Here is a 26485-nt window from a genome sequence, read left to right on the forward strand (position 1 = left end):
CAAAGATTTGCTTGCTCCCTCCGGCTTGCTGCTCTTGTCTTGATGGCACCTCCTTCACTTCTTCCTCCGAAAGCCCCTTGCCCTTGTTGTTGGAGGCCATGGTGCTTCTAGACTGAAAACAGATCCTGGCAGAAACAGCTCGAAACAAAACACGTCGAAAACACGATATACGGACCTCCAGGGGTCCGGGGGATTATATAGCAAAATTTTTCACGACGAACGGAAAGTACCAGATCGAACCAGAGTCGGAAAGGGGCGACGGGGCGGCCAAACCATAGGTCGGCGCGGGCCCAGGTCAGGCCGCGCCGGCCTATGGTGCCACGCCCTCGTGCGTCCTTTCCTCTCCGTTTCGAACTCGTAATTTCTCATATTTTCTAAAAATAGCAAAAATATTGTTCGGAAAGTAAATTGCGTACTTTTCATTACCAGTACTGTTACCTATTCAAAGTCGAGTTCTGGCGGACTGTCGATTTGCCCTTTGATGAAAGCCTCCGGTGTTTCCACTTGAATAATATCAACATCAACATTATAGGAATCACCTGAGATATAATGCTTGAGTCTTTGTCCATTCACCACTTGCGTAGCATTGCCTTGGAGAGAGCTAATTTTGATTGCTCCTGAACGATACACCTCCTCGACAACATATGGTCCTTCCCATTTTGAGAGTAATTTCCCTGCAAAGAATCTGAGACGAGACCGATACAATAGGACTTTATCCCCAATATTAAATTCTCTTTTGATAATCCTCCTATCATGCCATTTTTTAACTTTCTCTTTAAAGAGTTTAGCATTTTCATAAGCTTCACTTCTCCATTCATCTAGAGAACTCAATTGCAACAACCTCTTATCACCGGCAAGTTTAGGATCTTTATTTAATTCTCTAACAGCCCAATAAGCTTTGTGCTCTAGTTCTAAAGGTAAATGACAAGCTTTCCCATAAACCATTTTATAAGGTGACATTCCCATGGGATTTTTATAAGCAGTTCTATAAGCCCAAAGTGCATCCTTCAATTTACTAGCCCAATTCTTTCTAGTTTTATTAACGGTCTTTCCCAAAATAGATTTAATCTCTCTATTTGATAATTCTACTTGACCACTAGTTTGAGGATGATAAGCAGAAGCAATTCTATGATTAATACCATACCTAGCAAGAGTTTTTCTAAATCCTCCATGAATAAAATGAGAACCTCCATCAGTCATAATATATCTAGGCACTCCAAATCTAGGAAAAATAATATCTAAGAGCATTCTTAAAGAGGTCTCACCATCAGCACTTTTTGTAGGTATAGCTTCCACCCATTTAGTAACATAATCAACAGCAACAAGTATATGAGTGTTACCTTCTGAAGACGGAAAAGGTCCCATGAAGTCAAATCCCCAACAATCAAACGGTTCAATAACAAGAGTATAATTCATAGGCATTTCATTACGTCTGGAGATATTACCAACCCTTTGGCATTCATCACAAGATAAAATAAACTTTCTCGCATCTTTGAAGAGAGTCGGCCAATAAAAACCTGATTGTAGAACCTTTTGCGCGGTTCTTTCTCCAGCGTGATGTCCTCCATAAGCACTACCATGACATTTACTCAATATCTCATGTTGTTCATATTCGGGAACACATCTTCGCATAATACCATCCACTCCTTCTTTATATAAGTGTGGGTCATCCCAGAAATAATGCCTCAAATCATAAAAGAATTTCCTCCTTTGCTGAGCTGAAAAGGTTGGAGGCAAGTACTTGGAAACAATAAAGTTAGCATAATCAGCATACCAAGGACTGTCTCGCGAGCTCACCTTTATTACAGCCAATTGTTCATTTGGAAAACTATCATTAACAGGAACAGGATCATAAGGAATATTTTCCAATCTAGACAAATTATCAGCAACAGGATTATCAGCACCTTTCCTATCTACAATATGTAAATCAAATTCTTGCAAAAGAAGTACCCATCTAATAAGCCTCGGCTTAGCATCTTTCTTTGTCATTAGGTATCTAATTGCAGCATGATCAGTATGAATAGTAACTTTTGAATCAACAATATAAGATCTAAATTTATCACAAGCAAAGACTACAGCTAATAATTCCTTTTCAGTTGTAGCATAATTTCGCTGAGTAGCATCAAGAGTTTTACTAGCATAATGAATAACATTCAGTTTTTTATCTACTCGCTGGCCAAGAACAGCGCCTACAGCAAAATCACTAGCATCACACATAATTTCAAAGGGTAAATTCCAATCAGGGGGTTCAACTATAGGAGCAGTTGTTAAGGCTTTCTTAAGAGTTTCAAACGCTTCCTTACAATCATCATCAAAAACAAATGGTACATCTTTTTGAAGAAGATTAGTAAGAGGCTTTGAAATCTTAGAGAAATCTTTAATAAATCTCCTATAAAACCCAGCATGACCAAGAACACTACGAATACCTTTAACATCCCTCGGATAAGGCATCTTCTCGATTGCTTCAACTTTAGCTCTATCAACTTCAATACCTCTCTCAGAAATTTTATGTCCCAATACAATTCCTTCATTAACCATAAAGTGGCATTTCTCCCAATTAAGAACAAGGTTAGTTTCTTCACATCTCTGCAAAACTTTATCAAGATTTCGCAAGCAACTATCAAAAGAATTCCCATAGACGGAAAAATCATCCATGAATACCTCTACAATACTTTCACAAAAACCATGAAAAATAGCAGACATGCATCTTTGAAAAGTAGCAGGAGCATTACATAAACCAAAAGGCATGCGTCTATAAGCATAAGTTCCATAGGGACAAGTAAAAGTGGTTTTCTCTTGATCTTTAGCTTTAACAGCAATTTGTGAAAACCCAGAATAACCATCAAGAAAGCAAAAATGAGTATTTTTAGACAATCTTTCAAGCATTTGATCAATAAATGGTAAAGGGTAATGATCTTTCTTAGTAACTTTGTTAACTTTTCGAAAATCAATGCACATTCTATAGCCTACAACTACTCTTTGAGGAATGAGCTCATCATTATCATTAGGCACAACAGTCATACCTCCTTTCTTGGGAACGCAGTGCACAGGACTAACCCATCTACTATCAGCAATAGGATATATAATACCAGCTTCAAGGAGTCGTAATACCTCATTCCTTACCACTTCCTTCATCTTCGGAATTAGACGACGCTGAGGTTCAACAACAGGCTTTGCATCATCTTCCATATTAATAGCATGTTGGCAAATAGAAGGAGAAATCCCTTTCAAATCATCAAGAGTGTAGCCAATAGCGCTTCGGTGCTTCTTCAATATTTCCAATAACCTTTCTTCCTCAATCTCTGAAAGCTTAGAACTAATAATAACAGGATATATTTTCTTATCATCAATATGAGCATATTTAAGATTATCAGGTAAAGGCTTTAAATCAAAAACAGGATCTTCCTTTGGTGGCGGTGTTGTACCCAAGTCTTCCACCGGTAAATCATGCTTGAGAATAGGTTGGCGAAGAAAAATTTCTTCAAGCTCATCTCTTTCTTTCCTAAAAATTTCGCTCTCGCTATCCTCCAAATGTTGCTGCAAAGGATTATTAGGAACAAGAACAATAGATGCACATTGCTCCATTTTAAAATCATTACTAGGCAAATCAGCTTTATAAGGAGTTTTAGTAAATTTAGAGAAGTTAAACTCATAAGATTCACCAGCAAATTTAGTCAAAATTTTCTCTTTCTTGCAATCTATAATAGCTCCACAAGTATTTAGAAAAGGTCTACCAAAAATAATAGGACAATAATCACTAGCAGCAGAACCAAGTACCAAAAAGTCAGCAGGATATTTAATCTTACCGCATAAAACTTCCACATCTCGAACAATACCAATTGGAGAAATAGTTTCTCTATTAGCCAGCTGAATAACCACATCAATATCTTCAAGTTCACAAGAATCGATTTCGTGCATAATCTCCGTGTAAAGCTCATACGGAATAGCACTAACACTTGCACCAATATCACATAATCCATAATAGCAATGATCACCAATTCTAACAGATAGCATAGGAACACTAGCTTGTTTGGGTTTATTAGGATGTGAAACAATATTAGAAGCATCTTCACAGAAAATAATATGACCATCCTCCACATTTTCAGTCACAAGATCTTTAATTATTGCAACAAAGAAAGTTCAACTTTTATTTGTTCTTCGTGTTCTACGTGTTTCTTTTCACTTTTATGAACCGCACTATTTATAACAGAATACTCTTTCATTTTAGCAGGGAAAGGAGTTTTTTCAATATAAGCTTCAGGAATAACATGATCAGCAGTTTCAACTACAACGCATTTATTAATAGATGAATCAATTTTATCTTTATACGGTTCATGATACTTATCAAAATTCTTCTTTGGCAATTCATAATGAGAAGCAAAAGCTTTAAAAAGATTTACAGCAACTTGAGAATCAAGACCATATATAGCACTCATATTACGAAATTTATCAGTATCCATAAAAGCTTCAATGCATTTATAATCATAAATTATACCTGATTCTCTATCCTTGTCGTTCTCCCAACCTTCAGTATTTTCTTGGATTCGATCAAGAAGGTCCCTTTTAAACTCTTCTTTGTTGCGTGTAAATGATCCAGAACAAGAAGTATCCAGCAAGGTCTTGTCTTGAAAAGAAAGTCTTGCATAGAAATTATCAATAATAACATTACCAGGAAGCTCATGAATGGGGCATTTGAGCATTAAAGACTTCAATCTCCCCCAAGCCTGGGCAATACTCTCTCCATCATGAGGCCAAAAATTATATATGCGATTCCGATCCTTATGAATTTCACTTGGAGGATAGAACTTAGAATAAAACCGGGGCACAATATCATTCCATTCAAGAGAATCCCCATTATCCAGTAATTTACACCAATGCGCCGCCTTACCAGACAGCGACAAAGAGAATAGTTTCTTCCTCACTTCATCCATAGCAATACCTGCACATTTGAATAAACCGCATAATTCATGCATAAACAAGAATGATCACCGGTGGACAGTTCCATCCCCTTCATAGCGGTTATCCATAACACGTTCAATAATTTTCATAGGTATTTTATATGGTATTACTTCCTCACCTGGCGCCTCATCCACTACCGTTGCAGTAGTAGTAGATTTTCCAAATAAAAATTGAAGAGAAGATCTCTCCATAATGACTTATAGCAGCAGGCAGAAATAAAATCAGCACAACAAGAAAGGTTTTCCTTACCAATTCCACTTACCAATAGCGCTTCACTCCCCGGCAACGGCGCCCGAGAAAATAGTCTTGATGACCCACAAGTATAGGGGGTGTATCGTAGTATCTTCGATAAGTAAGAATGTCGATCCCAACGAGGAGCAGAAGGTGTTGACAAGCAGCTTTCGATGAAGGATTCACCGTAAATGCTCACAGACAAGTATTCGGGGTTTGATGTAACAGTTGAATAAAGTACGAGTATGTAAAGTGCGAGAGTAATAATTGCAGCGAGTGGCCCAATCCTTTTTAGCACAAAGGACAAGCCGGTTTGTTTACTTATAATGACCAAACGTTCTTGAGGACACACGGGATTTTAGTCTAGTGCTTTCGCTACATACGGCTAAATAATCTTCATTGTTGTGATAAGTGTTGTGTGGGTGAACCTATGCTAATGTACCGCCCTTCCTAGGACTAATACATACTTGTGATTATACCCCTTGCAAGCATCCGCAACTACAAGAAAGTAATTAAGAAATAAATCTAACCACAGCCTTAAACTCGAGATCCTCGCGATCCCTCCCCGCATCGATATACCAACGGGGGTTTAGGTTTCTGTCACTCCGGCAACCCCGCAATTGGCAAACGAATACAAGATGCATTCCCCTAGGCCCATAAATGGTGAAGTGTCATGTAGTCGACGTTCACATGACACCACTAGAAGAATAACACCACAACTTAAATATCACACCATTGAATATTACTCATCCATAGTTCACTACTAACATTTAGACTTCACCCATGTCCTCAAGAACTAAACGAACTACTCACGAGACATCATACGGAACATGATCAGAGGTGATATGATGATGAATAACAATCTGAACATAAACTTGGTTCAATGGTTTCACTCAATAGCATCAACAACAAGTAGAAATCGATACCGGGAGAGTTTCCCCTATCAAACAATCAAGATCAAACCCAAATTGCTATGGCAGTGACGGTGTCCAGCGGTGATGACGGCGGTGATGATGGTGGAGATGATGATGATGGTGATGGCGATGATGTCCAGCTCGATGACGGTGACGATGGCGTCGATTTCCCCCTCCCGGAGGGAATTTCCCCGGCGGATTCCTGCCCGCCGGAGAGCTCTTTTCTCTCTGGTGTTCTCCGCCCCGCAGAGGCGGCTGTAACTCTTCGCGAGGTACCCCTTCTGGCTTAGGTCTTCGGGACGAAGGGTTTGGCGAAGAAAAGGAGGCGAAAGGGGCCGTGGGCCCTCCACACCACATGGCGGCGCAGCCAGGGCCTGGGCCGCGCCGCCCTAGGGTGTGGGCCCACCCTGGCTCCTCCTTCTGGCTTCCTTCGTCATCTTGAAAAATAGGATTTTTGGTATAATTTCCTTCCAGAGTTGATCTTCCGAAATATTGCGTTCTGACGGTGCTTTTTCCAGCAGAATCCTGGCTCCGGTGCTTGATCTCCCAATAATGATGAAACATGCAAAATAGATGAAATAACATAAGTATTGTGTCCCAATATGAAATATATCAATGAATAACAGCAAATTATGATATAAAATAGTGATCAAATTGGACGTATCATCGGGTCTTGTGAGCTGCCTAACATGATCAAGATCATCTATCTATAATGCTATATGTTGTGTTTGTTGGGATCCGATGGATAGAGAATGCTATGTTATGTTGATTATCAATCTATTACCTATGTGTTGTTTATGATCTTGCATGCTCTCCGTTATTAGTAGAGGCTCTGGCCAAGTTTTTACTCTTAACTCCAAGAGGGAGTATTTATGCTCGATAGTGGGTTCATGCCTCCATTAAATGCAGGACGAGTGACAGAAAGTTCTAAGGTTGTGGATGTGCTGTTGCCACTAGGGATAAAACATTGATGCTATGTCCGAGGATGTAGTTATTTATTACATTACGCACCATACTTAATGCAATTGTCTGTTGTTTTCCACTTAATACTGGAAGGGGTTCGGATGATAACCTGAAGGTGGACTTTTTAGGCATAGATGCATGCTGGATAGCGGTCTATGTACTTTGTCGTAATGCCCAATTAAATCTCACAATATTCATCATATCATGTATGTGCATTGTCATGCCCTCTTTATTTGTCAATTTCCCAACTGTAATTTGTTCACCCAACATGCTATTTATCTTATGGGAGAGACACCTCTAGTGAACTGTGGACCCCGGTCTATTCTTTACATCTCGAATACAAACTGCTGCAATACTTGTTTTACTGTTTTCTGCAAACAATCATCATCCACACTATACATCTAATCCTTTGTTACAGCAAGCCGGTGAGATTGACAACCTCACTGTTACGTTGGGGCAAAGTACTTTGGTTGTGTTGTGCAGGTTCCACGTTGGCGGCGGAATCCCTGGTGTTGCGCCGCACTACATCTCGCCGCCATCAACCTTCAACGTGCTTCTTGGATCCTACTGGTTCGATAAACCTTGGTTTCTTACTGAGGGAAAACTTGCCGCTGTACGCATCACACCTTCCTCTTGGGGTTCCCAACGGACGCGTGCTGTACGCGTATCACCCACATACTTTCATAGCATGTATTCTGCACCAACCATTAGCGTAGAATCTCTATTTGTCAATTGCCCACATATTTTCATAGCATGTATTCCATCGAACTTCTTAAAAATCCCCAATCTTAAAAATGCAGCAAATAATTTTTGTGCCTACAAATTGGATTTTTAAGAAGTTCGATGGAAAGGATGGGTTTCTCTCACAGTTTGGTCAACTGGATAATGGAATGTGTGACCACAATGAGATACTCGGTTAAACTTAAGGGATTTCTATTTTTGTGCCCTCGGGTCCTTAGTTGTGCTCAGTTTTCCCCAGCTCCTTAGTTTTTCCTCAGTTTTCCCCAAGACCTTGTCTGAAACCCGCAGAAGGAGCAGAAGCAGCTCGGACGGCAGGATTCCGTTAAGTTGACCGTTCCGTGCTGACGAGTGGGGTCGTGTCGTTTGTGGGGCCGCGTCGTGTGGGGCTGGTAGGAAGGAACCGCATGGGACAGGACGAGACCATGTTTGTGTGGCCGTAGCGTGTGTGGCCGTAGCGTGTGGGGCCGTAGCGTGTGGGTCCGGGACGTGGGCACGAGTGGTTTCTGTCTCTTTCGCCTAGATTAGCAGTTTTCAATGTACCTTTTTCCTCTCTCTCGCTCGATCTCATTCATATTTGATAGTCCAAATTGGTAGCAAATCTAGAGCAGCTTCTCCTTCTGTTTTTTAACGACATTCATTTCTTTATGCCTTCGTTTTTACCCAATCAGGTAGGAAATCTAGGGCACAAATCCAGAAAAAATATAGGATAAGCTGCATACAGCAGCCAACATAGCATAGATATGTTCACGACAGATCCAACAGTAGTACCGATAGAACCCTTGATACGTCTCCAACGTATCGATAATTTCTTATGTTCCATGCCACATTATTGATGATATCTACATGTTATATGCACATTATATGTCATATTTATGCATTTTCTGGAACTAACCTATTAACAAGATGCCGAAGAGCCGATTCTTTGTCAAGCTGTTTTTGGTTTCAGAAATCCTAGTAAGGAAATATTCTCGGAATCGGACGAAATCAAGACCCAGGTCCCTATTTTTCCACGAAGCTTCCAGAAGACCGAAGAGTCAACGAAGTGGGGCCACGAGGCGGCCAGACTACAGGGCGGCGCGGCCCCAGCCCTGGCCGCGCCGACCTGTCATCTGGGCCCCTCGCGCCGCCTCTTGACCTACCCTTTCGCCTACAAATAGCCTCCGTGACGAAACCCCCAGTACCGAAAGCCACGATACGGAAAACCTTCCAGAGACGCAGCCGCCGCCAATCCCATCTCGGGGGATTCAGGAGATCGCCTCCGGCACCCTGCCGGAGAGGGGATTCATCTCCCGGAGGACTCTACACCGCCATGGTCGCCTCCGGAGTGATGAGTGAGTAGTTCACCCCTGGACTATGGGTCCATAGCAGTAGCTAGATGGTTGTCTTCTCCTCATTGTGCTTCATTGTTGGATCTTGTGAGCTGCCTAACATGATCAAGATCATCTATCTGTAATTCTATATGTTGTGTTTGTCGGGATCCGATGGATAGAGAATACTATGTTATGGTAATTATCAAGTTATTACATATGTGTTGTTTATGATCTTGCATGCTCTCCGTTATTAGTAGAGGCTCTGGCCAAGTTGATGCTAGTAACTCCAAGAGGGAGTATTTATGCTCGATAGTGGGTTCATGCCTGCATTGATACCTGGGACAGTGACAGAAAGTCCTAAGGTTGTGTTGTGCTGTTGCCACTAGGGATAAAACATTGATGCTATGTCCGAGGATGTAGTTATTGATTACATTACGCACCATACTTAATGCAATTGTCTGTTGTTTGCAACTTAATACCGGAGGGGGTTCAGATGATAACCTGAAGGTGGACTTTTTAGGCATAGATGCAGTTGGATGGCGGTCTATGTACTTTGTCGTAATGCCCAATTAAATCTCACTATATTTACCATGTCATGTATGTGCATTGCGGTGCCCTCTCTATTTGTCAATTGCCCGACTGTAATTTGTTCACCCAACATGCTTTTATCTTATGGGAGAGACACCTCTAGTGAACTGTGGACCCCGGTCCATTCTTTTATACTGAAATACAATCTACTGCAATACTTGTTTTACTGTTTTCTGCAAACAATCATCTTCCACACAATACGGTTAATCCTTTGTTACAGCAAGCCGGTGAGATTGACAACCTCACTGTTTCGTTGGGACAAAGTACTTGGTTTGTGTTGTGCAGGTTCCACGTTGGTGCCGGAATCTCTGGTGTTGCGCCGCACTACATCCCGCCGCCATCAACCTTCAACGTGCTTCTTGGCTCCTCCTGGTTCGATAAACCTTGGTTTCTTTCTGAGGGAAAACTTGCTGCTGTGCGCATCATACCTTCCTCTTGGGGTTCCCCAACGAACGTGTGAAATACACGCCATCAAGCACATTTTCTGGCGCCGTTGCCGGGGAGATCAAGACACGCTGCAAGGGGAGTCTCCACTTCCCAAACTCTTTACTTTGTTTTTGTCTTGCTTTATTTTATTTACTACTTTGTTTGCTGCACTTAAACAAAACACAAAAAAATTAGTTGCTAGTTTTACTTTATTTACTGTCTTGCTCTCTATATCAAAAACACAAAAAATTAGTTACTTGCATTTACTTTACTAGATTCATCATGTTTCCTTTTAATTTTACCACAAAAGACATACCAGTAGGACGCGGGTCTATCATTGGGAGAAATAATATAGAAGAATTCTTCAAGCATGTTAGTATTACTGAAGATTTTGAAGATAGACACTTGGTAGAACTTGCACCTACCTATGAAATTGCTGCTGCTGCTTTAGTTCGTATGTTGGAAACTAAATTTGTTAATCTCAATCCTATAATCCAACACATGTTTCTTACACTTGGTGATATGGAAGAAGGGGAAAAGAAAGATTTTGTCTTAGAAACCCTTCTTAGAGAATTTGGCGGTCTAGCAAGAGAGGCTAGAAAGGTCTTTGCTAAATTTAATATGCTAGGTTCTCATACTAATTTTGTTGGTCTCCTTGAAAAAATGGACATGGATAGAATAAGGTACACTAACAACATTAATGATGGTGGGGAGATCAAAGCACCAATACCATGTAAACTCCTAGCTATGAATGATGCACTAGAAAATAACTATGCTTGGCTTGTTCCTGAAAATTTGTTCGATGAGAGTAGCAAGCCCAAGACTAATGAAAAGGGAGACGCTGAAACTTATGTATCCAATATACTATGCATGGTTGAGGAAACTCCAAACCCCGCCGTAGATGCACCACCCTCCGATAATACTTGATTACACTTTCTGCGCCTAGCTGAAAGGCGTTAAAGAAAAGCGCTTATGGGAGACAACCCAATGTTTTTACTACAGCACTTTGTTTTATATTTGAGTCTTGGAAGTTGTTTACTACTGTAGCAACCTCTCCTTATCATGTTTTTTGTGCCAAGTAAAGTTTCTATAGTAAGGTTCATACTAGATTTGGATTACTGCGCAGAAACAGATTTCTTTGCTGTCACGAATCTGGGTCTAATTCTCTGTAGGAAACTCAGAAAATTATGCCAATTTACGTGAGTGATCCTCAGATATGTACGCAACTTTCATTAGTTTTGAGTTTTTCCATTTGAGTAAGTCTGGTGCCATTTTAAAATTCGTCTTTACGAACTGTTCTGTTTTGACAGATTCTGCCTTTTATTTCGCATTGCCTCTTTTGCTATGTTGGATGAATTTCTTTGATCCATTAATGTCCAGTAGCTTTATGCAATGTCCAGAAGTATAAAGAATGATTGTGTCACCTCTGAACATGTACATTTTTATTGTGCACTAACTCTCTAATTAGTTTGCTTGAAGTTAGGTGTGAAGGAAGTTTTCAAGGATCAAGAGAGGAGTATGATATACTATGATCAAGAGGAGTGAAAGCTCTAAGCTTGGGGATGCCCCGGTGGTTCACCCCTGCATATTCTAAGAAGACTCAAGCGTCTAAGCTTGGGGATGCCCAAGGCATCCCCTTCTTCATCGACAAAATCATCAGGTTCCTCCCCTGAAACTATATTTTTATTCCGTCACATCTTATGCACTTTGCTTGGAGCGTCGGTTTGTTTTTGTTTTTGTTTTGTTTGAATAAAGTTGGATCCTAGCATTCACTTTGTGGGAGAGAGACACGCTCCGCTGTTGCATATGGACAAATATGTCCTTAGGCTTTACTCATAATGTTCAAGGCGAAGTTTCTTCTTCGTTAAATTGTTGTATGGTTGGAATTGGAAAATGCTACATGTAGTAATTCTATAATGTCTTGGATAATTTGATACTTGGCAATTGTTGTGCTCATGTTTAAGCTCTTGCATCATATACTTTGCACCCATTAATGAAGAAATACTTGGAGCTTGCTAATTTGGTTTGCATATTTGGTTTCTCTAGAGTCTAGATAATATCTAGTATTGAGTTTTGAACAACAAGGAAGACGGTGTAGAGTCTTATAATGTTTACAATATGTCTTTTATGTGAGTTTTGCTGCACCGTTCATCCTTGTGTTTGTTTCAAATAACCTTGCTAGCCTAAACCTTGTATCGAGAGGGAATACTTCTCATGCATCCAAAATACTTGAGCCAACCACTATGCCATTTGTGTCCACCATACCTACCTACTACATGGTATTTTTCCGCCATTCCAAAGTAAATTGCTTGAGTGCTACCTTTAAAATTCCATCATTCGCCTTTGCAATATATAGCTCATGGGACAAAAATAGCCTTAAAAACTATTGTGGTATTGAATATGTACTTATGCATTTTATCTCTTATTAAGTTGCTTGTTGTGCGATAACCATGCTTCTGGGGACGCCATCAACTATTCTTTGTTGAATATCATGTGAGTTGCTATGCATGTTCGTCTTGTCTGAAGTAAGGGAGATCTACCACCATATGGTTAAGCATGCATATTGTTAGAGAAGAACATTGGGCCGCTAACTAAAGCCATGAATCATGGTGGAAGTTTCAGTTTTGGACACATATCCTCAATCTCCAGTGAGAATAATAATTGTTGTTACATGCTTATGCATTAAAGAGGAGTCCATTATCTGTTGTTCATGTTGTCCCGGTATGGGTGTCTAAGTTGAAGAATGATCAAAAGCGAGAAATCCAATGCGAACTTTCTCCTTAGACCCTTGTACAGGCGGCATGGAGGTACCCCATTGTGACACTTGGTTAAAACATGTGCATTGTGATGATCCGGTAGTCCAAGCTAATTCGGACAAGGTGCGGGCACTATTAGTATACTATGCATGAGGCTTGCAACTTGTAAGATATAATTTACATAACTCATATGCTTTATTACTACCGTTGACAAAATTGTTTCATGTTTTCAAAATAAATGCTCTAGCATAAATATAGCAATCGATGCTTTCCTCTTTGAAGGACCATTCTTTTACTTTTATGTTGAGTCAGTTTACCTATCTCTCTCCACCTCAAGAAGCAAACACTTGTGTGAACTGTGCATTGATTCCTACATACTTGCATATTGCACTTGTTATATTACTCTATGTTGACAATATCCATGAGATATACATGTTATAAGTTGAAAGCAACCTCTGAAACTTAATCTTCCTATGTGTTGCTTCAGTACCTCTACTTTGATTTATTGCTTTATGAGTTAACTCTTATGCAAGACTTATTGATGCTTGTCTTGAAGTACTATTCATGAAAAGTCTTTGCTTTATGATTCACTTGTTTACTCATGTCATTACCATTGTTTTGATCGCTGCATTCATTACATATGCTTACAAATAGTATGATCAAGGTTATGATGGCATGTCACTTCAGAAATTATCTTTGTTATCGTTTTACCTGCTCGGGACGAGCAGAACTAAGCTTGGGGATGCTGATACGTCTCCAACGTATCGATAATTTCTTATGTTCCATGCCACATTATTGATGATATCTACATGTTATATGCACATTATATGTCATATTTATGCATTTTCTGGAACTAACCTATTAACAAGATGCCGAAGAGCCAGTTGCTGTTTTCTGCTGTTTTTGGTTTCAGAAATCCTAGTAAGGAAATATTCTCGGAATCGGACGAAATCAAGACCCAGGTCCCTATTTTTCCACGAAGCTTCCAGAAGACCGAAGAGTCAACGAAGTGGGGCCACGAGGTGGCCAGACTACAGGGCGGCGCGGCCCCAGCCCTGGCCGCGCCGACCTGTCATCTGGGCCCCTCGCGCCGCCTCTTGACCTACCCTTTCGCCTACAAATAGCCTCCGTGACGAAACCCCCAGTACCGAAAGCCACGATACGGAAAACCTTCCAGAGACGCAGCCGCCGCCAATCCCATCTCGGGGGATTCAGGAGATCGCCTCCGGCACCCTGCCGGAGAGGGGATTCATCTCCCGGAGGACTCTACACCGCCATGGTCGCCTCCGGAGTGATGAGTGAGTAGTTCACCCCTGGACTATGGGTCCATAGCAGTAGCTAGATGGTTGTCTTCTCCTCATTGTGCTTCATTGTTGGATCTTGTGAGCTGCCTAACATGATCAAGATCATCTATCTGTAATTCTATATGTTGTGTTTGTCGGGATCCGATGGATAGAGAATACTATGTTATGGTAATTATCAAGTTATTACATATGTGTTGTTTATGATCTTGCATGCTCTCCGTTATTAGTAGAGGCTCTGGCCAAGTTGATGCTAGTAACTCCAAGAGGGAGTATTTATGCTCGATAGTGGGTTCATGCCTGCATTGATACCTGGGACAGTGACAGAAAGTCCTAAGGTTGTGTTGTGCTGTTGCCACTAGGGATAAAACATTGATGCTATGTCCGAGGATGTAGTTATTGATTACATTACGCACCATACTTAATGCAATTGTCTGTTGTTTGCAACTTAATACCGGAGGGGGTTCGGATGATAACCTGAAGGTGGACTTTTTAGGCATAGATGCAGTTGGATGGCGGTCTATGTACTTTGTCGTAATGCCCAATTAAATCTCACTATATTTACCATGTCATGTATGTGCATTGCGGTGCCCTCTCTATTTGTCAATTGCCCGACTGTAATTTGTTCACCCAACATGCTTTTATCTTATGGGAGAGACACCTCTAGTGAACTGTGGACCCCGGTCCATTCTTTTATACTGAAATACAATCTACTGCAATACTTGTTTTACTGTTTTCTGCAAACAATCATCTTCCACACAATACGGTTAATCCTTTGTTACAGCAAGCCGGTGAGATTGACAACCTCACTGTTTCGTTGGGACAAAGTACTTGGTTTGTGTTGTGCAGGTTCCACGTTGGTGCCGGAATCTCTGGTGTTGCGCCGCACTACATCCCGCCGCCATCAACCTTCAACGTGCTTCTTGGCTCCTCCTGGTTCGATAAACCTTGGTTTCTTTCTGAGGGAAAACTTGCTGCTGTGCGCATCATACCTTCCTCTTGGGGTTCCCCAACGAACGTGTGAAATACACGCCATCAACCCTACAACATAAGCTACATTTTACATGAATTTAAGCTGCTCTACAGATAGAGCAGTCACATACAGAGAGTGCAGTAGGCATGTTCAACGCCTCCAGGTTGCGCCTGTGACTCGCCTGGAGGTTGTGCAGGTGAATCCCAAGTGCTTTGTGTTTGGCCATGAAAGCATGCACGTTCACCATCGTTCCAACTCTAGCGCCGCATCTGCCAATGGATTCAGCATGGTTCACCAGGCAGTTGAAGTCGGTGGCGCGGAGCTTCCTGTTGCAGAAGGGGCACTTGTAAATGCCTCGAGCAAAGGGGCCATCGTAATGGCCGGACTGCAGCCTCCTGAGGACGTGACGAGTCTTGGTGTGGAAGGACTCGTCGTCGCTGTCGACGTCGCTGCTCTGCACCTGTCACGTAGCACCAAAGATCGTGCAAAAAAACACGGAGTCAATTGCAACGATGATGGAACAGAGAGTGAACAAAGATCATGCATGATAATATGGGCTCAAAAAAAAGAGGTAGCCTCAGTTACATTGGACACACTTATATCCAGGATTTGAGTGAGTAAACAAAAGATCATGCACAACAATTTTGTACACACCAATTGTTTACTGACCAAACCCTGAATCAATTTGTGCCCAAATATTCATCATCATCGGCACAAATCTTAAACAAAAGCAAATCACGAGCACTAATAACGCAAGATCTAACACAAAAGGATTGAACTAGGAACAGACGCACCCTAATAACGCAAGATCTAACAAAAATGGATTGAACTAGGAATAGACGAACCCTAATAACGCTAGATCTAACACAAAAGGATTGAAATGGGATAAGAACAAGGGAGCAAAGGGTTACCTCCAGCTCGTCGTCGACGATGCTGGTGTCGTAGGGGTTCTCCGGCGCGACGTACGGCGCTGGTTCGTACGGGTCCCAAGCGACGGGGGCCTGGACGGTGGCGGCGGCCGATGCGCCGGCGGCTGATGCGCCGGCTGCTACGTTGGAAGCAGCGACAGGGGCCTGGACGGGGGCAGCGGCCGATGCGCCGGCGGCTGATGCGCCGACAATGGGCATCTCATTCTTCTCCATCGCCGGCGGTTTTCTTCGGGGTTTTTTCTTCGGTTGTGGAGAAGATGATGGGACAGGAGAGGCGGTTGCAGTGAGAAAGTGCGTCGAGGGAGAGAAAAAGGGCTCTATAAAGACGAATGTGCCGTGTACCGCAACACGCGTCCGCTATGCACGGCTGCAGCGTGCACCGCGACACGAGTCTAACCCTGGGACGTTTGGTGTACTCAGTTATAACCTCGGGCCTTATACAGAAATTTTATCTGTACTCAGTTTTCCCCTCGAGTACTTAGACTGGCAAGTGCAATATACTCAGTTTTACCCTCAAGTAGCTAGTCAACAGAGAGTCAACAAATGAGATTAACATATCTAATTGAGTCATTTCATGCGCAAAAAAATTCAAAAAAATAAAAACATAGTGGCACCTACTCATGGAGTCTTCCTACGCAACCTGCCACCAAGAAAACCTTAACAAACATATATAAATCAAGTTTTACCACAAATTGCCACTTCTCAGAATCACTAGTGTAGCTATGAAGATGCATGGTTTTCCACTCAAACCCCTTTGCAAAACATCTTCCCCGAAAACATAGTTTGTCTAAATGATACCATAATTGTCACACTCATGTATATTTGAATTGCAAATAATTTGATGTAGCCCAATATGAATTATATTGTACAAAACACGCATTTTTCATTTTGTAATTCTTTTTTTTTGAATCCCTTAGTCTATTTACTATTTATGTGCCCTTGGATTGTTAGTACTACTCAGTTTTGCCCTCAAGTTCTGTCACAAATGCTCTCAGAAGCCCAAACTTTCCTGATTGGTTGAGCCGTTATCACACGGATCGACTCCACGAACCGTTGATCAACTGATCTAACGGGCAGTATACCCCTCCCCGTCTCTTCGTGGCCACCCCTCTCTCTCTCTGTCGGTGGATGCATTATTGTCACCCCTCTAACAATTATCAACCATCTTTCGCTTTCCTTTTTCTTTTAGGGGATATAGTTTTGGCATATAGTTTCGGTAATTTGAAACGGCCCAAAAGTGGTATAATTTCGGTATAAACATGAGGCATACATATTTGCGGATTTCGGTGAATGCATTATTGTCACCCCTCTAACAATTATCAACTATCTTTCGCTTTCCTTTTTCTTTTAGGGGATATAGTTTTGGCATATAGTTTCAGTAATTTGAAACGCCCCAAAAGTGGTATAATTTCGGTATAAACATGAGGCATACATATTTGCGGATTTCGGTGAATGCATTATTGTCACCCCTCTAACAATTATCAACTATCTTTCGCTTTCCTTTTTCTTTTAGGGGATATAGTTTTGGCATATAGTTTCGGTAATTTGAAACGGCCCAAAAGTTGTATAATTTCGGTATAAACATGAGGCATACATATTTGCGGATTTCGGTGAATGCATTATTGTCACCCCTCTAACAATTATCAACTATCTTTCGCTTTCCTTTTTCTTTTAGGGGATATAGTTTTGGCATATAGTTTTAGTAATTTGAAACGGCCCAAAAGTGGTATAATTTTTGTATAAACATTAGGCATACATATTTGCGGATTTCGGTGAATAGATTATTGGGAGCCCTAATTTTAGTAATTTCGGTGAATGCACACACTAACTATGAAAACAACTACAAGTACATGTAACTGAATAATGAATTTGTAACAAGGTATCCCTTGTAACAACTTCTAGCGCCTGGTGAGCAATGATAAGAATCCGATCGCAATTATACAACAGAAAAAACAACCAGCCATCAGATTAGTTTGCTTCTTCAACTCGATCAGCTGCCTTAACTGCTTGTTCATTTTATTCAGTTCTCCCTTCACTTCCTCCAGTCCTACATTGGGAGCATTAGGCATAATCGGAACGACTCCTCTCTCCGCCGCATTCTCTACAGCAAGTCCCCCCCCCTCCCAAATTGCGCTCCCCAATAGCGCCAATTGATTCCTGCAATTGAAGCCTCCAAACGTACACATCGATCCACTCGAAGTGCCTGCATTTCTTCACGATCTGAAAACAACAACGGGAACCCTAAATCCCAAATTCGAGGGAATAGCAAGAAAATCGAGAGAAAACAGAGAAATTGGAGCGAGATCTAACCTTATCCCCCTCTCTATATGGCAAGCTCTCGCATGCAAGGAACTCACGTCCACGGTTGCCGTTCTCGTCCGTCTTACAGATCGACCGCTTCAGAGGCTCCTGGCGTGGGCAGTCAGGGCATCTTGTCAAAGGCACGGGTCCATACTGCGGCCATGAAGAACGGGAGGTCGAAGAGAAACTAGACATCACCCGCCTGCCGGAGAAGGGCTGCCGCTGGCGGAGAAGAAGAACAATGGGGCGCGGGGAAAGAAAGGGGAAGCAATGGCACGGGCACGGGTGCGGGGCTGGCTCGGGCTCCCATTTTGCAACGGTCACCTGGGTAAGTTGTGGGTCCGGCGCACTAACGTGGACAAGTTGTGGGTCCCACGATGATCTGGATAAGTGAAGACGTGTCCACTGCGGGGCACCAACAGCGGCCCCACTTGCCAGCACCAACCAACGTCAACTAAACGGGATTCCTTCCGTCCGAGCTCCTTCTGCGGGTTTCAGACAAGGTCTTGGGGAAAACTGAGGAAAAACTAAGGGGCTGGGGAAAACTGAGAACAACTAAGGAGCCAGGGGCACGAAAATAGAAATCCCTAAACTTAATGGGACCCTCCTGGAGTCGTTCTTGCCTTCTCGTGGCCTACGACAAGGTGATCCTCTGTCCCCTTCCTATTTCTTTTTGTAGCTGACGACTTTTCAGCCTTGTTGCACAAGGAAGTCCAAGAGAACAGGATAACACCCATGAAAATCTGACGAAGAGCACCAGGCATTTCACATCTCTTGTTTGCAGACATAGTTTGCTGTTCTTTAAAGCTGACCCAGCGGAGGCGGGCCGTGTGATGCAGGTTCTAGGGAAATACAGTAGCAGCATGGGCCAACTCATAAATCCAAATAAATGCTCCATGTACTTTGGTCCAATCCGTGTGGAGAAGATGTGAAAGAGCAAGTGAAGAGCACTCTGCAAGTAACAGTGGAAAACTTTGAAACTAAATATCTTGGGCTACCTACACCGGAGGGGAGAATGTCAAAAGGAAAATTTCAAAGTCTACAAGGCAAATTAGCTAAAAGAGTTATGCAGATAGAGAATCATATGGCGCAAGGAGGTAAAGAGGTTTTCATAAAAGCGGCAGCACAAGCCCTCCCAACCTATGTGATGGGAGTATACAAGCTGCCCTTCGGGCTATGTGACGATCTGGCTAAGATCATACGTGATTTCTGGTGGGGTGCGGAAAATGGTAAAAGGAAGACACATTGGGTGGCTTGGGACATTATGATGCGGCCGAAAAATAGAGGAGGTATGGGGTTTAAAGATACGAGAATGTTTAATCAAGCACTTTTGGCGAGGCAAGCCTGGAGACTCATCCAAAATCCGGAGTCCTTATGCGCCCAAGTGTTACGAGCTAAGTATTATCCAACTGGCAATCTCATTGACACAATATTTACACGGAATATATCGTCAACTTGGCATGCTATAGAGTATGGACTGGAGCTGCTGAAAAAGGGTGTTATATGGAGAATTGGAAATGGCACAAGTGTACGTATATGGCGAGACCCCTGGATCCCTCGGCATGACTACTATAAAACCATATCCCCGAAGAAAAGATGTAGATTAAAATGGTCTCAGAGCTATTAAACCCAGATGGGTCGTGGAACCTCCAGCTTTTGGAACAATACTTCTTACCTATAGATATTGATGCTATCCTAAAGATCCAAACATCATGAAGGAAAGATGCAGATTTTGTGGCGTGGCACCCGGATAGCAGAGGCACGTTCTCTGTGAAGAGCGCCTATGCTACATGCATGGAGCACCAAGATCGTAGTTCGGATATAGAAGCAACTAGTAATAGACCGGATGGAGCCAACAGAGAATGGAATCTCTGTTGGAGATATGCCCGAGAGGCAATAATAAAGTAGTTATTGTTATATGTTAGTGTTCATGATAAATATTTACACCCCATGCTATAATTGTATTAACCGAAAACATTAATACATGTGTGTTGTGTAAACAACCAGAGTCCCTAGTAAGCCTCTTGTTAAACTAGCTTGTTGATTAATAGATGATCATGGTTTTCTGATCATGAACATTGAATGTTGTTAATAACAAGGTTATGTCATTGGGTGAATGATATAATGGACACACACCCATAATAAGCGTAGCATAAGATCAAGTCATTAAGTTCATCTTGCTATAAGCTTTCGATACATAGTTACCTAGTCCTTCAACCATGAGATCATGTAAATCACTTACACCGGATGGGTACTTTGATTACATCAAACGCCACTGCGTAAATGTGGGAGGAGGCATTTTGGCTCCTAGGAGCATTTGCACCCATTATGCAAAATAATTAAAAAATAATTTTAAAAATGTTAAAAAATTCTGACATAAAATTGGTGGTGTATATTGTGACATTTTATGTTCGTACACAAGTTTTCGTGAAAAACCAACATTTTATGTGGCATATACAAAAAAGACAAAAAAATGTCCTATACGTAGTCGTGTTGTAGCATCAAAATTTGTCTTTTTTACAGGAGACACATAAAAAAAATAAAATTTTCTGAAAACTTGTGTACAAACATACAATATCTAGATGTACATGCAAAATTTTATTTCGGAATTTTTTTGACACTTCAAAATGTATTTTCACATAATGGGTTCATATGCTCCTATGAGCCAAAGTGAATTTCCCGTAAATGTGTGGTTATAAAGATGGGATTGAGTATTTGGAAAGTATGAGTTGAGACATATGGATCAAGAGTGGGATTTGTCCATCCCTATGACGGATAGATATACTCTGGGCCCCTCTCGGTGGAATGTCATCTAATTAGCTTGTAAGCATGTGACAAGGTCACAAGAGATGACATACCACGGTACGAGTAAAGAGTACTTGTCAGTAGCGAGGTTGAACTAGGTATGGAGATACCGATGATCAAACCTCGGACAAGTAAAGTATCACGCGACAAAGGGAATTGGTATCGTATGTTAATGGTTCAATCGATCACTAAGTTACCGCTGAATGTGCGGGAGCCATTATGGATCTCTAGGTCCCGCTATTGGTTATTGATGGCGCGTGAAGCACACGTCCGTTGGGAACCCCAAGAGGAAGGTGTGATGCGCACAGCAGCAAGTTTTCCCTCAGAAAGAAACCAAGGTTATCGAACCAGTAGGAGATGAAGGCCACGTGAAGGTTGTTGGTGGAGGAGTGTAGTGCGGCGCAACACCAGAGATTCCGGCGCCAACGTGGAACCTGCACAACACAATCAAAATACTTTGCCCCAACTTAACAGTGAGGTTGTCAATCTCACCGGCTTGCTGTAAACAAAGGATTAAACATATGGTATGGAGAATGATGTTTGTTTGCAAAGAACAACAGAGAACAGTGATTGCAGTAGATTGTATTTCAGATGTAAAAGAATGGACCGGGGTCCACAGTTCACTAGTGGTGTCTCTCCAATAAGAAATAGCATGTTGGGTGAACAAATTACAATTGGGCAATTGACAAATAGAGAGGGCATAGCAATGCACATACATATCATGATGACTAATATGAGATTTACTTAGGGCATTACGACAAAGAACATAGACCGCTATCCAGCATGCATCTATGCCTAAAAAGTCCACCTTCGGGTTTGCATCCGCACCCCTTCCAGTATTAAGTTGCAAACAACAGACAATTGCATTAAGTACTGTGCGTAATGTAAACAATACAAATATCCTTAGACAAAAGCATTGTTGTTTTATCCCTAGTGGCAACAACACATCCATAACCTTAGAACTTTCTGTCACTGTCCCAGATTCAATGGAGGCATGAACCCACTATCGAGCATAAATACTCCCTCTTGGAGTTACAAATATCAACTTGGCCAGAGCCTCTACTAGCAACGGAGAGCATGCAAGATCATAAGCAACACATATATGATAGATCGATAATCAACTTGACATAGTATTCCATATTCATCGGATCCCAACAAACACAACATGTAGCATTACAAATAAGATGATCTTGATCATGATAGGCAGCTCACAAGATCTAACATGATAGCATATGAGGAGAAGACAACCATCTAGCTACTACTATGGACCCATAGTCCAAGGATGAACTACTCACGCATCAGTCCGGAGGCGGGCATGGTGATGTAGAGCCCTCCGGTGATGATTCCCCTCTCCGGCAGGGTGCCGGAGGCGATCTCCTGAATCCCCCGAGATGGGATTGGCGGCGGCGGCGTCGCAGTAACTTTTCTCGTATCGTGGCTCTCGGTCATAGGGTTTTCGCGACGGAGATAATAAATAGGCGAAGGGGCAGAGTCGGGGGACACTCGAAGGGCCCACCCCATAGGGCGGCGCGCCCAAAGGTGGGGCCGCGCCCCCTAGGGTGTGGCCGCCTCGACGCCCCTCTTCGTCTCCTCTTCGGACTTCTGGAAGGCTCTGTGGAAAATAAGACCGTGGGCTTTTGTTTCGTCCAATTCCGAGAATATTTCCTGTGTAGGATTTCTGAAACCAAAAACAGCAGAAAACAGGAACTGGCGCTTCGGCATCTTGTTAATAGGTTAGTGCCGGAAAATGCATCAAAATGATATAAAGTGTATATAAAACATGTGAGTATTGTCATAAAACTAGCATGGAACATAAGAAATTATAGATACGTTTGAGACGTATCAAGCATCCCCAAGCTTAGTTCCTACTTGCCCTCGAGTAGGTAACGATAACAAGGATAATTTCTGAAGTGACATGCTACTATCATAATCTTGATCAATACTATTGTAAATCATATGAGATGAATGAAGTGATCCAAAGCAATGATAAAGATAATGACTAAACAACTGAATCATATAGCAAAGACTTTTCATGAATAGTACTTTCAAGACAAGCATCAATAAGACTTGCATAAGAGTTAACTCATAAAGCAATAGATTCTCAATAGAAGGTTTTGAAACAACACAAAGGAAGATATAAGTTTCAGCAGTTGCTTTCAAATTCAACATGTATATCTCATGGAATATTGCCAACACAAAGTAATATGATGAATGCGAATAAGCAAGTATGTAAGAATCAATGCACACAGTTGACACAAGTGTTTGCTTCTAAGATAGAAAGAAGTAGGTAACTGACTCAACATAAAGTAAAAGAAAGGCCCTTCGCAGAGGGAAGCAGGGATTACTTATGTGCTAGAGCTTTTTATTTTAAAAACATGGAAACAATTTTGTCAACGGTAGTAATAATTCATATGTGTTATGCGTAAAACATCCTATAAGTTGCAAGCCTCATGCATCAAATAACATAATTCATATGTGTTATGCATAAAACATCCTATAAGTTGCAAGCCTCATGCATCGAATACCAATAGTGCTCACACCTTGTCCTAATAAGCTCGGATTTCCATGGATTATCATTGCATTACATATGTTTCAACCAAGTGTCACAAAGGGGTACCTCTATGCCGCCTGTACAAAGGTCCAAGGAGATAAATCGCATTTGATTTCTCGATTTTGATAGATCTCAACTTGAGGACATCCATACCGGGACAACATAGAAAACAGATAATGGACTCCTCTTTAATGCTTAAGCATTCAACAACAGATATATTTCTCATAAGAGATTTGAGGATTAATGTCCAAGCTGAAACTTCCACCATGATACATGGCTTTGGTTGGCGGCCCAATGTTCTTCTCTAACAATATGCATACTCAAACCATTTAATCATGACAAATCACCCTTACTTCAGACAAGACGAACATGCATAGCAACTCACATGATATTCAACAAAGGTGTAACAGGTTGATGGCGTCCCCAGAAACATGGTTACCGCTCAACAAGCAACTTATAAGAAATAAGATACATAAGCGACATATTCTTTACCACAATAGTTTTTAGGCTACTTTCCCATGAGCTATGTATTGCAAAGACAAGGAATGAAATTTTTAAAGGTAGCATGCAAGCAATTTACTTGGAATGGCAGAAAAATACCACATAATAGGTAGTTATGGTGGACACAAATGGCATAGTTTTTGGCTCAAGGTTTTGGATGCACGAGAAGAATTCCCTCTCAGTACAAGGCTTTGGCTAGCAAGGTTGTTTGAAGCAAACACAAGTATGATCCGGTACAACAAAACTTACATAAGAACATATTGCAAGCATTATAAGACTCTACACTGTCTCCTTGTTGTTCAAACACTTTTACCAGAAAATATCTAGACTTTTAGAGAGACCAATCATGCAAACCAAATTTCAACAAGCTCTACGGTAATTCTCCACTAATAGGTTTAAACTACATGATGCAAGAGCTTAAACATGATCTACTTGAGAACTCAAAACAATTGCCAAGTATCAAATTATTCAAGACCATATAACAATTACGACATGAAGCATTTTCTGTTTCCAACCAAATAGCAATGAATGAAGCGGCTTTAAACTTTCGCCATGAACATTAAAAGTAAAGCTAAGAACACCAGTGTTCATGTGAACAAGCGGAGCGTGTCTTTCTCCCACACAAGGAATGCTAGGATCCGATTTTATTCAAACACAAACGAAAATAAAAACATACAGACGCTCCAAGTAAAGCACATAAGATGTGACGGAATAAAAATATAGTTTCACTAGAGGTGACATGATAAGTTGTCGATGAAGAAGGGGATGCCTTGGGCATCCCCAAGCTTAGATGCTTGAGTCTTCTTGAAATATGCAGGGATGAACCACGGGGGCATCCCCAAGTTTAGACTTTTCACTCTTCTTGATCATGTTATATCATCCTCCTCTCTTGACCCTTCAAAACTTCCTCCACACCAAACTCAAAACAATCTCATTAGAGGGTTAGTGCATAATCAAAAATTCACATGTTCAGAGAGGACACAATCATTCCTAACACTTCTGGACATTACCCAAGGCTACTGAAATTTAATGGAGCAAAGTAATCCACTCAAACATAGTAAAAGAGGCAATGTGAAATAAAAGGCAGAATCTGTCAAAACAGAACAGTCCGTAAAGACGAATTTTTTAGAGGCACTTAACATGCTCAGATGAAGAAGCTCAAATTGAATGAAAGTTGCGTACATATCTGAGGATTACTCATGAATTCTCGCAGATTTTTCTGAGTTTCCTACAGAGAGATCTACTCAAATTCGTGATAGCAAGAAATCTGTTTCTGCGCAGAAATCCAAATCTAGTATCAACCTTACTATCAAAGACTTTACTTGGCACAACAATGCAATAAAGTAAAGATAAGGAGAGGTTGCTACAATAGTAACAACTTCCATGACACAAATATAAAATAAAAATTGCAGAAATAAAATAATGGGTTGTCTCCCATAAGCGCTTTTCTTTAACGCCTTTCAGCTAGGCGCAGAAAGTGTAAATCAAGTAACATCAAGAGATGAAGCATCAACAGTTCGAAGAAAGGGTCTTCCCAAAATAATAGGACAAGATGCATTGCATTCAATATCCAAGACAACAAAATCAACGGGGACAAGGTTATTGTTAACCGTAATGTGAACATTATCAATCCTCCCTAAAGGTTTCTTTATAGAATTATCAACAATATTAACATCCAAATAACAATCTTTCAATGGTGGCAAGTCAAGCATATCATAGAGTTTCGTAGGCATAACAGAAATACTTGCACCAAGATCACATAAAGCATTACAATCAAAATCATTGACCTTCATTTTAATGATGGGCTCCCAACCATCTTCCAACTTCCTAGGAATAGAAGTTTCAAGTTTTAATTTCTCTTCTCTAGCTTTAATGAGAGCATTTGTAATATGTTTTGTAAAGGCCAAATTTATAGCACTAGCATTAGGACTTCTAGCAAGTTTTTGCAAGAACTTAATAACTTCAGAGATATGACAATTATCAAAATCTAAACCATTATGATCTAAAGCAATGGGATCATTGTCCCCAATATTCTGAAAAATTTCAGCACTTTTATCACAAACAGTTTCAGCAGTTTCAGGCAATTTTGCACGCTTTGTATTAGGAGTAGAAACATTGCCAACCAATTATTTTACCATTGATAGTAGGAGGTTTAGCAACATGTGAAGCATCAACATTACTAGTGGTGGTAGTCATCCAAATTTTAACTACATTATTCTCTTTAGCAAGTTTTTCT

The sequence above is a fragment of the Lolium perenne genome, chromosome 6 (genome assembly GCF_019359855.2).
Source record: "Lolium perenne isolate Kyuss_39 chromosome 6, Kyuss_2.0, whole genome shotgun sequence".
NCBI classification, from domain to species: domain Eukaryota; kingdom Viridiplantae; phylum Streptophyta; class Magnoliopsida; order Poales; family Poaceae; genus Lolium; species Lolium perenne.